The following is a 15212-nucleotide window of genomic DNA, read 5'->3' on the forward strand; positions in this document are numbered from 1 at the left end:
TGTCTCAGGTTGGGATTGATCATAATATATATAGTTTTTAATCCCTTTCTTTTCAAACAAAGAGAAGAAATATGGTCTGATAATGTTAACTCAAATATGATTAATTTTAAAGAGCATGACCTCAGCAAAATACGATGGTAATTTTTATGTAGCGACTTCTGGATTACGGTGTCATAGATCAATGATCTGTGGTATATTTCACAAATACAACATACCACTTATTTATTTGACCCTGGATAATATGGTACTATTCCAAATGAAAGGAAGCTGTGATTGAACAGTATAGAGCAACCAAAAAATGAAATAAACCTACAATGCCCTCTGTTGATGAAATGTGTGACTACAGAATGCATGATCAGAAAGGAAAAATTCAACATATGTTTCTTAGTTCATTTTTGTATCAGTTTAAAGTAGTTTCTCTAAAATATGTCTTAATTTAATTTCATAAAATGAATGTTCCATTTTTATAGCAGTCAGCACAGAACTATAAAAATTAATAGAAAAAAATCAAAATAAAAATGATTAATGCAGTAGTTCCAGTCACATGGCTTTGAACAGGTATGATCTAGTCTGGCCTTGTTCCAGGAGAACAACAGTAGGGACAGAAGAACCATTTTTAGAGAATTTCAACTAAGGCAGAGTGGAAGAGGTAGATGGGTGGTCTTCTGAGCAAGTCAGATAGATCACTATTCTCTCCCTTATTTTCCCTAGTCTTCAAATATCAGCCAAGTCCTTACAACTGATGGAGTTCACCTGTGGCTTAGGGGTGCAAGGATGGGTCGGTACCCTGAAACAAAATCGAAATCCCCTCCTCTAGAAGGTGTTACAGAGATTAATAGACATCCTTTGATACTCTTCTCCCTCTCCTTCTTAGTAACATGATCATAAATTTTGGTTGGGCATATTGGTACCCAGCATAAACACTATATTTCTTAGCCCCTTTGTGGTTAGATTTGACCATGTGTCTACATTCTGGCCAGTAAAATGAACGTGGTAGTAACATATGTAACTCCCAGGAAATGTCTTTAAAAGAGAGGACACATGTCCTTCTTCACCTTTTCCACCAGCCTGGTAAGCAAGGACTGTTCGGCAACCACTGGAATTTAGAACATATATGTTGAAGATGACAAATCAACAGAATATAACATTTCTGTTCCCAATACATTTATGAATCTCCCCTACTCACGCTGGACCGCCTGTCTCTTAATCAACTATTTCTTTGTTAAGTTATTAGTTTGCATCTTAGCTACACCTGAATCTAAACCTAAACGAAAATAAAAAGGAGTATTGGGTAAAAAATTCCAGAGACTATGACACCATCAAGCATTATGACAAGTTGCTTTATACTGATTATTTGCACAACCTTTACCACATTATTCAAATAAATTTGCATTAAATTTCCATTGAATGTGTTAAAGATACATTGCATAAACCTAGGGTAAATTTTATTGTTATAGAATGAAAACTATTGTAATGTTTTCTGGATACCAATTACCTTACTTCAGTGGTTATGTTGACTCATTTGTTAAGGAGCACTTCCTTGATGATTCAGGTTGTAGAATGTCCTTTTTTGTGCAAAGGATTATTCTGAGGAAACTCAGGTTTCATTCTACACTCATACTACTCTTCCTTCAAAATCAAATAGAAATGGGCTCACATCTTCCAGACACCAGGAGCTACTATACTTTGAGCTTAAGATGTATGACATTGTTACGAAGGTGATTAAATATGGTAGCATAACCCAAGAGAAGCTCCGGAGCAATGGCAGAATCTCCATAGCACAACTAAAGAGGCAAATGCTTCAATTACAACAACAATGTCTTAATATCATTTGATATCCCCTCTGGCAATTTCACAACTAGAGAGAGGATGGGTTGCTTGTCAGTGAACCTGATGGTGAACACTGAAAGATTTAATGTGTATAGGAAACTGCTGCCAAGGTATCTCCATTTATTCATCTTTTCAACACAGGGACAGGAAATTAATAGCATAGACCATCTAACTCGTGATTCTTCTCTATTTCGGGATAAACATATTGAGGCAGTATGATGAAAGGACCCCAAATCAAGAGGCCTGGTTCCTAGTTAACTAATTCTGAGACCTTTTTTTTTTTAAAGATTCTATTTACTTTTATTTGAGAGAGTGAACAAGAGAGAACACGATTGGGGGGAGGGGCAAAAAGAGAGAGAGAAGTAGACTCCCCTGCTGAGCAGGGAGCCCGATGCGGGGCTCCATGCTGGGGCTCCATGCTGGAGCTTGATCCCAGAACCCCAGGATCGCGACCTGAGCCGAAGGCCGACGCTTAACTGACTGAGCCACCCAGGCGCCCCTAATTCTGAGACCTTGAGCAAAGCAATTAAATCACACGAGCTTCCTCTGCCGTAAAATAGGAATTACACTTGTCACGCCTACCACACAGGACTGTTGAGAAGGATTAAATGAAATCATGTAAATGAAGATACTTTGGAAATCATAGAGATGATAAACAAATGTAAGAGCATTACCTTCCTATCCAGATTACCAGAGATAGCAAACTGTTTCCACGAATAAATTGCCCATGTAACAAAATACACTTACCTAACTTCCATCACCATAGAAAGCACAGTCAATGCTCCCACTATAATGTAAAAATCACATCTATTCAAACACCAGCCTTGGAAACACTCACCAAGTTGCCCACAAATATTTCATAATAATATCCAAATGGCTGAGGAATCTGGTATTTTCAAGTTTAATATTATATAACGTATACTTCAGGACTTGGGGAAAATTGCAGTAAAATTTATACACGATATCCTCAGTATACTTTTTTTGTCTCGATTCGATCCCCATACTCCCTACCTATTTTCTCATTTTACCCCCTTCCACCAGCAGAACCCCATCAAATAACTAAGGTAATCTGAGTATTTAAAAAATCGATGTCATGTACATCTTGGCATAAACTAAAATCTCACAGGGCGCCTGGGTGGCTCAGTCAGTTAAACGTCTGCCTTCGTCTCGGGTCGTGAGCCCAGGGTCCTGGGATGCAGTCCCAAGTAATGGGGCTCCCTGCTCAGCGGGGAGCCTGCTTCTCCCTCTCCCCCCTGCTCATGCTCTCTCTTGCTATCTCCCTCTCAAATAAATAATTAAAATCTTTTTTAAAAAATAAAAAAATAAAAAAAGTCTCAAGAGGGAGAAGTATTTTAAGTTTTATCTCTAAAATGTGGAGTAAACAAACGCTTTCACAACCTCCTCCCCTAAGAATTTCAGCTCATTAGTAGGGGGATTAATCTTCTCCTGTGTGAAAACCGAAGTGGCAAAGGACCAGCCCATGGACTTTAAAACCACATTCTGTAAGCATATGAGATAAGCCTAATTCTGGTGGGAAATCAAGGGCAAAACATACTTTTTCCGTCATATCCCAACAATAAGATAGGCCTCTGTAATTCCTGTCTGAACCATGTAGCTTTACAAAATAGCACTTGTAAGACTGCAACAGTTTAGCTTGTTAACAGCAATTAAATAAGAAGCAGAGTACTGCTGCTTGTTTCCTAACTTTCCTTTATTCTGGATAATCTGAGCTGCGCCCCCCACACACACCTGTAAACTCTCACCACGCAACCATCCTTCTAAACCACATTTACTTGACTTGTTCCTTCCTAAAGGGCTTAATTTTTCCTGTTGCACCAAGAGGCAGTTATCCAATTCTTGAAACTATATCTGTATACTGGATCTCTATCAATGCCAACACCCTGCCTGTGTCTAATGCCTGCCATCACACTTCCTAATATCAAACATAACCTTTCTGAGATATTTTAAAAATTAATAGTATAATGGGGCACCTGGGTGACTCAGTCGGTGGGCATCTGCCTTCAGCTCAGGTCATGATCCAGGAGTCCCAGGATGGAGCCCCAGAGCTCCCCGCTCAGCTTCTGAGTCTGCTTCTCCCTCTACCCCTTCCCCCCACCCCTGCTCGTGCTCTCTCTCTATCTCTCACTCTCTCTCTCTATCTCAAATAAATAAAATCTTTAAAAAAATAAAAAATAAAAATTAATAGTATTACTAAAATATCAATAATCTTTCACATTTCATAAAATTCAGCAAATCAGTAATATTTCACATTTTGCAAAGTTTCTGATAGTCACAGTACTTAAACAGTAACCAAAAGGATGAGATCTTCATTGAATACATTGATTTACAAAGGAATAGGTACTTGGGAAAGCATGTGTTCTACAGTGTCTTCAGGTTGAACTCATATTGTTAGGGGCCCAGAGAAGGAATAGTCATTAGCAGAGAGAAAGACCTGGAAGGCACCTTTCTTTTCTGCATATACAAATAGGAAAAGGCACCAACAAGAAAATGCAAATTTTTCCTTTTATCCACAATAGTTCGCAAAGATAACATATTTGTCAGAAACATCATTTCATAGCACAAATCAAGATTTTTGGGGGGGAAATAGAGTGGATTTTTGTTTGTGCTAACATAAAAAGCAAAATCATTACAAGGGGAGAGAAGTAGTAAAGAAGTTTAGAGATATGCTCATTAAATTAAATAAATTTGCTGCAGAGACCATTGAAACAATATTTTATAATTGAATAAGCATATTCCTGCCAGTGACCAAGATTACAAATTTTGAAACATTTGTAGCTAATATTTTGAAAGCACAGCAATAAGCAACAATAATTATTAGGAACTTAACTTTTTCCCCGAAATAAGGAACTTTTAAAAAGATGATTTAATTATAGGCCAGAAACACAGAGAGAGTTTACAAAATATTTCAATAATAAAAAGTAATCTGTTTTCTGTGTACACAATAAGTTGGTCTTTGAACAGAAAGAAACTCAGAATCTGATTTTATGTTCTGTTTGTTTTAATGTAATAATTTCCAGTAAAGTATTCCTAAACCACCTTTATTTCTAATCCTATTATAGCTTTAGATAAATGTGTTTATACATATATAAATGTATGTTATATGATAATGTGAATCTTTCCATCTTATTTTTAAAATATAATTAACTTTATATGCATATTAAATAAGACAATGTGTAAGATGTGTTGAATTTATTATCTTAATAAAACTGTAATAATTTTTCTGATAAATTAAAATATAAATTATATCCATTATCTCATATGTATTCATTTCTAACTATTATACTTAGTCTAAACTCAACCATTTAATGCTACCAGAACCAACCATTAAAACTTCTTTCCGTGGGGCGCCTGGGTGGCTCAGTCGTTAAGCGTCTGCCTTCGGCTCGGGTCAATGATCCCAGGATCCTGGGATCGAGCCCCGCATCTGGCTCCCCGCTCCGCGGGAAGCCTGCTTCTCCCTCTCCCACTCCCCCTGCTTGTGTTCCCTCTCTCTCTCTGTGTCTCTCTGTCAAAGAAATAAAATAAAATCTTTAAAAAAAAACAAAAAACTTCTTCCCTTACAGGCTCTCTGCTCCTCCCCGTTCGACAGACAGCCGCATCTTCTGGTGCAGTGCCAGCCGCGTCCCGGAGACACAATGGTGAAGGTCAGAGTGAACGGATTCGCCCGTACTGGGCGCCTCGTCACCAGGGCTGCTTTTAACTCTGGCAAAGTGGTTATTGTCGCCATCAATGACCCCTTCATTGACCTCAACTACATGGTCTACATGTTCCAGTATGATTCCACCCATGGCAAATTTCACGGCACAGTCAGGGCTGAGAACGGCATGCTTGTCATCAATGTTAAGTCCATCTCCATCTTCCAGGAGTGAGATCCCACCAACATCAAATGGGGTGATGCTGGTGCTGAGTATGTTGTGGAGTCCACTGGGGTCTTCACCACCATGGAGAAGGCTGGGGCTCACTTGGAGGGCGGGGCCAAGAGGGTCATCATCTCTGCTCCCTCTGCCAATGCCCCCATGTCCGTGATGGGTGTGAACCATGAGAAGTATGACAACTCCCTCAAGATTGTCAGCAATGCCTCCTGCACCACCAACTGCTTGGCTCCTCTGGCCAAGGTCATCCATGACAACTTCGGCATCGTGGAGGGACTCATGACCACCGTCCATGCCATCACTGCCACCCAGAAGACCGTGGACGGCCCCTCTGGGAAGCTGTGGCATGACGGCCGAGGGGCTGCCCAGAACACCATCCCTGCTTCCACTGGCACTGCCAAGGCTGTGGGCAAGGTCATCCCTGAGCTGAACGGGAAGCTCACTGGCATGGCCTTCCGTGTCCCCACCCCCAATGTGTCCATCGTGGATCTGACCTGCCCCTGGAGAAAGCTGCCGAATGCGACGACATCAAGAAGGTGGTGAAGCCGGCATCAAAAGGCCCCCTCAAGGGCATCCTGGGGTACACTGAGGACCAGGTTGTCTCTTGAGACTTTAACAGTGACACCCACTCCTCCACCTTCGATGCCGGGGCTGGCATCGCTCTCAACAACTACTTTGTCAAGCTCATTTCCTGGTATGACAATGAATTTGGCTACAGCAACCAGGTGGTGGACCTTATGGTCCACATGGCCTCCAAGGAGTAAGAGCCCCCTGGACCACCAGCCCCAGCAAAAGCAAGAGGAAGAGAGAGGCCCTCGGCTGCTGGGGAGTCCCTGCCCCAACTTATCCCCCAAAACACTGAGAATCTCCCGACCTCCACCGTTTCCATCCCAGACCCCCTGAAGAAGGGGAGGGGCTTAGGGAGCCCTACCTTGTCATGTACCATCAATAAAATATACTGTACCCAGCCAAAAAATAAACTTCTTTCTTACAGAGAAAACTAGAATCCAGGAAGTCAAGAACTACCTGGCCCTTTTTTTTTTCCACCATCATACATTTCATATTACTTATAAAATGTTCAAGTTACAATAAACATATGTATTAAAACTATCCAAAGACTTTATTTATCCTATCAACTTATAGCTGTTACAGAAATAAGGGACAAGAGTAAATGAAAAATTCTGTGTAGTGACCAATGTGTTATATACTTTTCTTGCTTAGAAATTGGTGTCCAGATAGCCAAAGAATATTTACTAATTAGCTCAATTCAATATGAATTTAAGGACATAAAGTTAACTAAAGACATGGAACTTAGAATTTAAGCCAACACATTAAGACCTAATGATCTTAGCATTATAAAAATTCACAAGACTAAGCTTTTTAATATACCCATTATTGCAAATTCATTTAGTTCACAAAATTTTACATTTTAGTAATTTAAAACTGCTTGTGGAAACAATAATGACAATTTATTTGACCTATAAAACAAAGTAGGAAATTTAAATATTTTAAACCTTCATAAATTGAAGTCTTAAACTATCTAGAATATTATATCTTTATTATTTTTACACGGTGGTGAAATCAGGGAGAAGACAAAAAATTGTCATTAAACCAAAATTAAGTCACTGTGATTTGTCCGAAGTGTCATCTTCTTATTTGGAATATTACATGAACTATTTTCTGATACAATTCATAAAACTCTTTACTCTTGAAATCATCCCCAAAACAACGTGTCTCCTTTTTCTGCTATTTTGTTACCTAGTAACCTATGCCAATAGAAAATTTGGCATCTAATGAACAGGAGGTAACAAAATTAAAAGTTAATAATATGTGTGACATTCAATCCATAATTTGTTTTTGTTTTTCTGTTAGTTTCTCACAGGTGGAGAGACTCCATACTTTTTTTTAAGATTTATTTATTTATTTACTTATTGAGAGAGAGAGAGGGTGTGGGGAGGGGTAGAAGGAGAAAATCTTTCAAGCAGACACCTTGCTGAGTGCAGAGCTCGATGTGGGGCTCCATCTCATGACCCATGAGATCATGATCTGAGCCAAAACCAAGAGTCGGATGCCCAACCAACTGAGCCACCCAAGTGCCCCAGGACTCTATACTTTCAATTATTCCTACCAGTTGTCACATTTTAATTTATTTAATTTTTTTCCAGTTGCTGTATTTTATGTTTATTTTTGTTTTTTAAAGATTTTATTTACTTATTTGAGAGAGAGAGAGAGCACAGAGAGAGAGGGAGAAGCAGACTCCCCACCAAGCAGGGAGCCTGACACTGGGCTCAATCCCAGGACCCGGAGATCATGACCTGAACCGAAGACAGCCACTTAAACTGACTAAGCCACCCAGGCGCCCCTCCAGTTGTAGTAATTTTTTAAAAGATTTTATTTATTTATTTGAGGGAGAGAGAGAGCACATGAAAGGGGGCAGGGTCAGAGGGAGAAGCAGACTCCCTGCCGAGCAGGGAGCCTGATGCGGGACTCGATCCTGGGACTCCAGGATCATGATCTGAGCCTAAGGCAGTCACTCAACCAACTGAGCCACCCAGGTGCCCTAGTTGTAGTATTTTAAAAGTCAGTTGTTAGTGGGTGATATCAACAAGATGGTGGAACAAGAAAACCCCAGGCCCCAGACCCTCTTTTCCCCCTGGGGATATCAAACAACTACAGATTGACTAAAATAACTTTATAGGCACAAACAATGAATCATGGAACACTACATCAAAAACTAATGATGTAATGTATGGTGATTAACATAACAATGACAAAAATTTAAAGGAATCACCCAGTGGGTGAAGAACCTTGTACTAGAACTAGAGGGAAATAAACGTATTCATATAGCAACCCTCAAAAAAAAAAATAAATAAAATAACTTTATTAACTCCGTAAACCAATGAAAGATCTATAGCAACCAACTGATTGCCCAATCAAAAAACAAACAAACAAACAAACACGAAAACTAGTGGGAAATTTTGCAGCCTTTTTGCTCACTCTTGCCTCACCCCTCCCTGATGGGGGCATGCTTGAAAAATAGCAGCCCAATTCCTGGTTACATCCATCGGGCAGAAGCAGGGTGAAACTTGTTTACAAGGACTTGGTCTGTCCATGGGTTGTTGGAGTGACTGGTTTATGTCTTGCCTGCCTCAAAGCTCACTTGAGGAACAGCAGACACTTTTGGATCTCAGTCTGGAAGTCATGCAAGACAACGGAGAGTATCTTGGCATGCAAACACTATAGGGAGGTGCAGGCCCACGAGCCAGAGATTCTAAGTAGAGGTATACAATAGAACTTCTAAGGCCCCAAGAAGCTTGCGTGAGACTTTTGGGGACATTGAGACATTTAAAAGCCCCTGGGAAATAAAAATTAAAAATTAAAAAAGCACACACACAGGCTCACAAAAACACACGCCCAGAGAAGACCCAGGGCTGATCCCAAGGCTAAGGGTCCCTCTAAATAGTGAAGGTCTTCTATGTCAGTCTTTAAAGACTGGAAAAGGTGGGCATTTTTCCAAATGCCCGATTCTCAGCAAGGTATCAAAAAGCATACAAAGAAACAAGAAAACACAGCCCATTCAAAGGAATAAAATAAATCTCCAGTAATCATTCCTAAAGAACATATGCATCAGACTTACTACACAAACATTTTAAAAGAACTATCTTAAATATGCTCAAAGAGCTAAAGGGGAGCATGGACAAAAACTACAGGAATTCAGGAAAAAGATACATAAACAAAATGAGAATATCAACAAAGATAGAAATAATAAAGTATCAGATTCTGGAGCTGTAAAATACAATAACTGAATTGAAAAATTTAGTAGAGGGGGATTCAAAAGAAGATTCAAACAGGGAGAATAAAGGATCAAAGTTAAAGACATTAGAAATTATTTTTTTAATTATTAACATATAATGTATTATTTGTTTCAGGGGTACAGGCCTGTGATTCATCAGTCTTACACAATTCACAGCGCTCACCATAGCATATACCCTCCCCAATGTCCATCACCCAGCCACCCCACCCCCACCCCCTCCACTCCAGCAACCCTCAGTTTGTTTCCTGAGATTGAGTCTCTTATGGTTTGTCTCCTTCTCTGGTTTCATCTTGTTTCATTTTTTCCTCCCTTCCCCTATGATCCTCTGCCTTGTTTCTCAAATTCCACAAATCAGTGAGATCATATGATACTTGTCTTTCTCTGATTGACTTATTTCGCTTAGCATAATACCTTCTAGTTCCATCCACGTCATTGCAAGGACATTAGGAATTATTGAGTCTGAGGAGTAAAAAGAAAAAAAGACTGATGAAAAGTGAACAAAGCCTAAAGGACCCATGGGACACAATGGAGTGAACCAATACACACATTAGGGAAATCCCAGAAGAGAGAGAGAAAGGCGAAGACAATTTATTTGAGGAAATAATGACAGAAAATTTCTCAAATTTAAGGTAATATGTGAATATACAAACCCAAGAATGTTAACAATTCCACTTAAGATATACCTAAAGAGTCCTACCCTGACACCATTATAATTAAACTACTGAAAGCCAAAGAAGGAATAGTGAAAATAGCAAGAGAAAAGTGACATATCATGTACAAGAAATCCCCAATAAGATTATGGGTGGATTTCCCAGCAGAGACCTCGCAGGCCAGAAGGCAGTGAGAAAGAAAGAAACTGTCAGCTGAGAATTCTACATCCAGCAAATACGTCTGTCGATAATAAGGGAGAAATTAAAACATTTCCAGACAAAATCGGAAAGAGTTCATTACAAATAGAAATGCTAAAGAGGGGCACCTGGGTGGCTCAGTCAATTAAGTGTCCAACTCCTGACTCTTGATTTCCACTCAGGTCATACTCTCAGGGTCATGGGATCAGGCCCTGTGTCAGGCTCCACACTGGGTGTGGCACGTGCTTGAGATTCTCTCTCTCCCTTTCTCTCCGCCCCCCCTAAAAAATAATATTAATAAGTAATGCTAAAAGAAATACTAAAAGGAGGGGCGCCTGGGTGGCTCAGTCGGTTAAGCGTCTGCCTTCAGCTCAGGTCATGATCCCAGGGTCCTGGGATCGAGTCCTGCATCGGGCTCCCTGCTCGGCGGGAAGCCTGCTTCTCCCTCTCTCACTCCCCCTGCTTGTGTTCCCTCTCTCTGTGTCTCTCTCTGTCAAATAAATAAAATCTTTAAACAAAAAAAAAAAGAAAAAGGACACTAGAGAGTAACTCAAAGCCATATGAAAATATAAAGACTTCTAGTAAAAGCAAATGCATGGGCAAATGTAAAAAAAAAAAAACAACACAGTACTATAGCGATTTTGGTTTGTAACTCCACTTGCTATTTTCTACAAGATTTAGAGAGACAAAATCATAAAAAATAATTATAAATCTATGTAAGTGGGCATCCAATATATAAAAGATATAATTTGTGACATCAATAACATAAAGTGGAAGCAGGAAGCAGAATTGTAAAAGAGTGAAGTTTATGCATGTAATTGAAGTTAATTTGGTATCAAGACAGATAATCATAACTTTAGGATGTTATATGGAACCCCTATGATAACCACAATAAAATATCTATTGAATACACACAAAAGAAAATAAGAAAACAATCAAAATGCATCACTACAAAAAACTGAACTAAAGATAAAGGAGGTAAGCAGTCATGGAGAAAAGGAAGGACAAAAACACTCAAAGAGGTACAAAAAACAAAAAATAAATAAAGTGATAAAAGCAAATGCTTCCCCAACCAGTAATTACTTCACATGCAAATAGATTAAACAGCCCAATCAAAAGACATATATTGGCAGTATGGATTAAAAGCAGAACCCAAGTGTATGTTGTGTAAAAGGGAGTAATTTTAGGTATAACATGCAGAGATTGACAGTAAAAAGATGGAAAAAGATATTTCATGCACATAGTAATCAAAAGGGAGTGTAAAGTTAAGTTGTTGATTTTTTAAAAAGATTATTTATTGGGGCGCCTGGGTGGCTCAGTTGTTAAGCATCTGCCTTCGGCTCAGGTCATGATCCCAGGGTCCTGGGATCGAGCCCCACATCGGGCTCCCTGCTCCACGGGAAGCCTGCTTCTCCCTTTCCCACTACCTCTGCTTGTGTTCCCTCTCTCGATGTGTCTCTCTCTGTCAAATAAATAAATAAAATATAAAATAAAATTTAAAAAGATTATTTATTAATTTATTTGAGAGAGCAGAGCAAGTGAGAACACGAGTTGAGGGGGAGGGGCAGCAGGAGAGGGTGAAGCAGGCTCCCCGCTGAGCAGGGAGCACAACGTGGGGCTCAGTCCCACCACCCTGGGATCATGACCTGAACCAAAGGCAGACACTTAACTGACTGAGCCACACAGGTGCCCCTAAGTTGTTGATTTAAGTCCTTTTTTTTTTAAGATTTATTTACTTATTTTGAGAGAGTGAGAATGAGAGAGAGAGAGAGAGCGCACATGAGAGGGGGGAGGGTCAGAGGGAGAAGCAGACTCCCCGCTGAGCAGGGAGCCCGATGTGGGACTCCATCCCGGGACTCCAGGATCATGACCTGAGCCGAAGGCAGTCGCCTAACCAACTGAGCCACCCAGGCGCCCCTTAAGTACTTTTTTAAAAAGAAAGCATTTAAACCTATCAATTTCCTGCTCAGCACTGATTTTGTTGCATCCCATAAATTTTAGTGTATTGTATTTTCATTTGCATTTGCATCAAGATAGTTTCTAATTTCCTTTCTAATTTCTTCTTTGATCCATTGGCTGTTTAAAAGTGTGTTGTTTAATTGCCACAGATTTGTGAATTGACCAGTTTTCCTTCTGCTGTTGATTTCCAGTTTCATCCGTTGTGACTGGAAAAGATACTTTGTATGATTCAATATTTTTACATTTATTAAGAATTGTTTTGAGCACCTGGGTGGCTCGGTTGGTTAAGCATCTGCCTTTGGCTCAGATCGTGATCCTAGGGTCCTGGGATCAAGCCCGGCATCGGGCTCCCTGCTCCGCGGGGAGCCTGCTTCTCCCTCTGCCTCTGACTCTCTGTCTCTCATGAATAAATAAATAAAATCTTAAAAAAAAAAAGACTTGTTTTGTGGCCTAACATATAGTCTATTCTGAAGAATGTTTTCACGTGAACTTGAGAGAAACATGCATTCAGCTATCTTTAGGAACAATAACAAAACTAGAAAAAGAACAAACTAAATTCGATGGTAGCAGAAAGATGAAAATAATAGATGTTAGAGCAGAAATAAAGGAAATAGAGAATATCAAAACAATAGGGGGAAAAAAAAACCCAAACTAAGAGTTGTTAATTTGAAGAGATCTAGATGACCCTGGGTTTGGTGATAACTTTTAGACATAACACCAAAGGACCTACTCATGAAAGAAAGCATTGATAAGTTGGATTTCCTTAAAATTAAACATTTCTGCTCTGTGAAAGACTTTGTCAAGAAAGTAAAAACACAAGCCACGGACTGGGGGCAAACATTTGCAAAAGACATAAAGGACTGTTATCTAAAACATACAAATAACCCATGTTCATAGCAGCATTATTTACAACAACCAAAAGGTAGAAGCAACATAGTGTCCATCGATGGATAAATGGGTAAAAAAATATGGTATATATATACTGTGAAATATTATCCCGCCCTAAAAAGGAATAAAATTCTTACACATGCTGCAGTATGGATGAAACTTGAAGACATTATGTTAAGTGAAATAAGCCAGTCACAACATGACAAATATTGTGTCATTCTACTCCTATGAGGTAACTATTCTATCTAAATCTGTTAAAAACAGAAAGAAAAATGGTAGGTTCTAGGGGCTGAGTGGAGGGGAGAATGGGAATTTAGTGTTTAATGAGTATAGATTTTCAGTTGGGGAAGATGAAAACGTTTTGGACATGGATGGTGGTGATGGGTTGCACAACCATGTGAGTGTACTTAAAGCCACAGAAATGTGTCCTTAAAATTGTTTAAAATGTTAATTCTATGTCTCTATTTCATGTCTCAATGTCACCTCAAACTCAACATGTCCAACACCAAATTCATGATGACTAATCCTATACGTGGTTATTTCCTATCCATCTAGTTGAATAAGCCATAACGCCAGGAGCGTTGCTCTCCTTTATATCCCATTTCCTGTGAGAAGCTCCTGTGCCACCATGTACTTCTTGCTACCACTTATCTCATCAGCACTTTTACATCCATTTCTGTGGGTGTTTGATTAATGTCCATCTCTCACACCACAGTGCACATTCCAGGTGAACAGAGACCTTATTTTCACTCATAATCATATCCCCAGAATATATTACAGTGTAAATACCCTTTACATGAGTGTTTATTACACACCTGTTGAATAAACAAATCTTTAAGCTTTGACCTCATTATTGGGAAATAAGTTGGATGTGCAAAATTTATAAATAATTCTTTTCTTTCCTATCTGTATGAAGATGTGAGTCATTCCCCCAAGCAGTTAGGGGTTGTAGTTTGCCACTCATGTTGACATTACCCGGGCCATTGCTTTTAGCTCTGAATTTTTAGTTCGGTGTCATCTTGGACATCTATCCAAATTTCTCGAACATTTCCTGTTGAGTACAATGATTCTTGTATCTGTTACCTCTCATTAATATTAATCCAAATATACTGTTCAATTCCTTGAGTGGAAAATATTAAATACTCGATGCTCACAAGTCAGCAAGTACAGGTAGAGGTCCTGAGGATGGGGATGGGGGAGTTTATCTCAGGACTCACCTCTGTGGATTCGAGTCCTGCTTTTGCTGCTAGTTTCAAATGAGCTTACTTAATACCTGTCTCTGTTTTTGCATTTCTGAAAGTAGACACAGTATTAAAAATACCTATAGGCACAAAATTATTGTGAGAATTATATGGGAGAATGTCTCTGGAATTACTTTTTAAGCTGTACAGTGACACAAATGTATATAATTAGCCCAATGTGAATAGGGTTAAAGTGAATCCTAAAACAGCAATGGGACTGTGGAGGCGGTTTCTGGCAAAGACTTATAGTTTGTGGGTAACTACTTTTCACAGTACATTTCCGTCTTGTTTCTGGACTTGTTTTTGAAATGAATAATGGAGTGGTTGCTGCAAGGACGAAGATAATTTAAAAGAGAAAAAAAGGAGGGACGAGCACTTTTAATATCTTGTATTTAGCCGATGAATTTGGAGTCTATTTCTACCGTGTTTCAGCTTCCTGGAAATCCCGACCCCCCCGGGTGTCTCTCACCGCCCTCTCTAAAGACCTGACACCGCAACCAAGCAGGCCGATGTAATGCTGCCTGCTTTGGGATCTTAACGTCATCAGATTGTGACGTAGCGCCCTCACGTGGGTGCTCGATTGTGACGTCACACACCCTTTGCCGTATATAAAGCCGAAAGCGGCAGCGTCTTCCAGTTGCACCAGGCAGTGTGGGATGCTTAGACTCGTGGCCCGCGACATCGTGGCCAGGCGACTGGTGTCCCCCTGCTTCCCAGCTGCCAGCTGAGTGCCTCCGTG

General features: G+C 39.7%; 1 pseudogene; it reads left to right on the top strand.

The window, feature by feature from the left end:
• Window positions 1–5486: 5486 nt before the first annotated feature.
• On the top strand, window positions 5487–6502 carry LOC114196961 (glyceraldehyde-3-phosphate dehydrogenase pseudogene; annotated as a pseudogene).
• The last annotated feature ends 8710 nt before the right edge of the window (window positions 6503–15212 follow it).

Source organism: Eumetopias jubatus, unplaced genomic scaffold, assembly GCF_037043125.1.
Source record: "Eumetopias jubatus isolate StellerSeaLion01/CBP00866 unplaced genomic scaffold, mEumJub1_p1.0 scaffold_11, whole genome shotgun sequence".
Classification (NCBI taxonomy): Eukaryota; Metazoa; Chordata; class Mammalia; order Carnivora; family Otariidae; genus Eumetopias; species Eumetopias jubatus.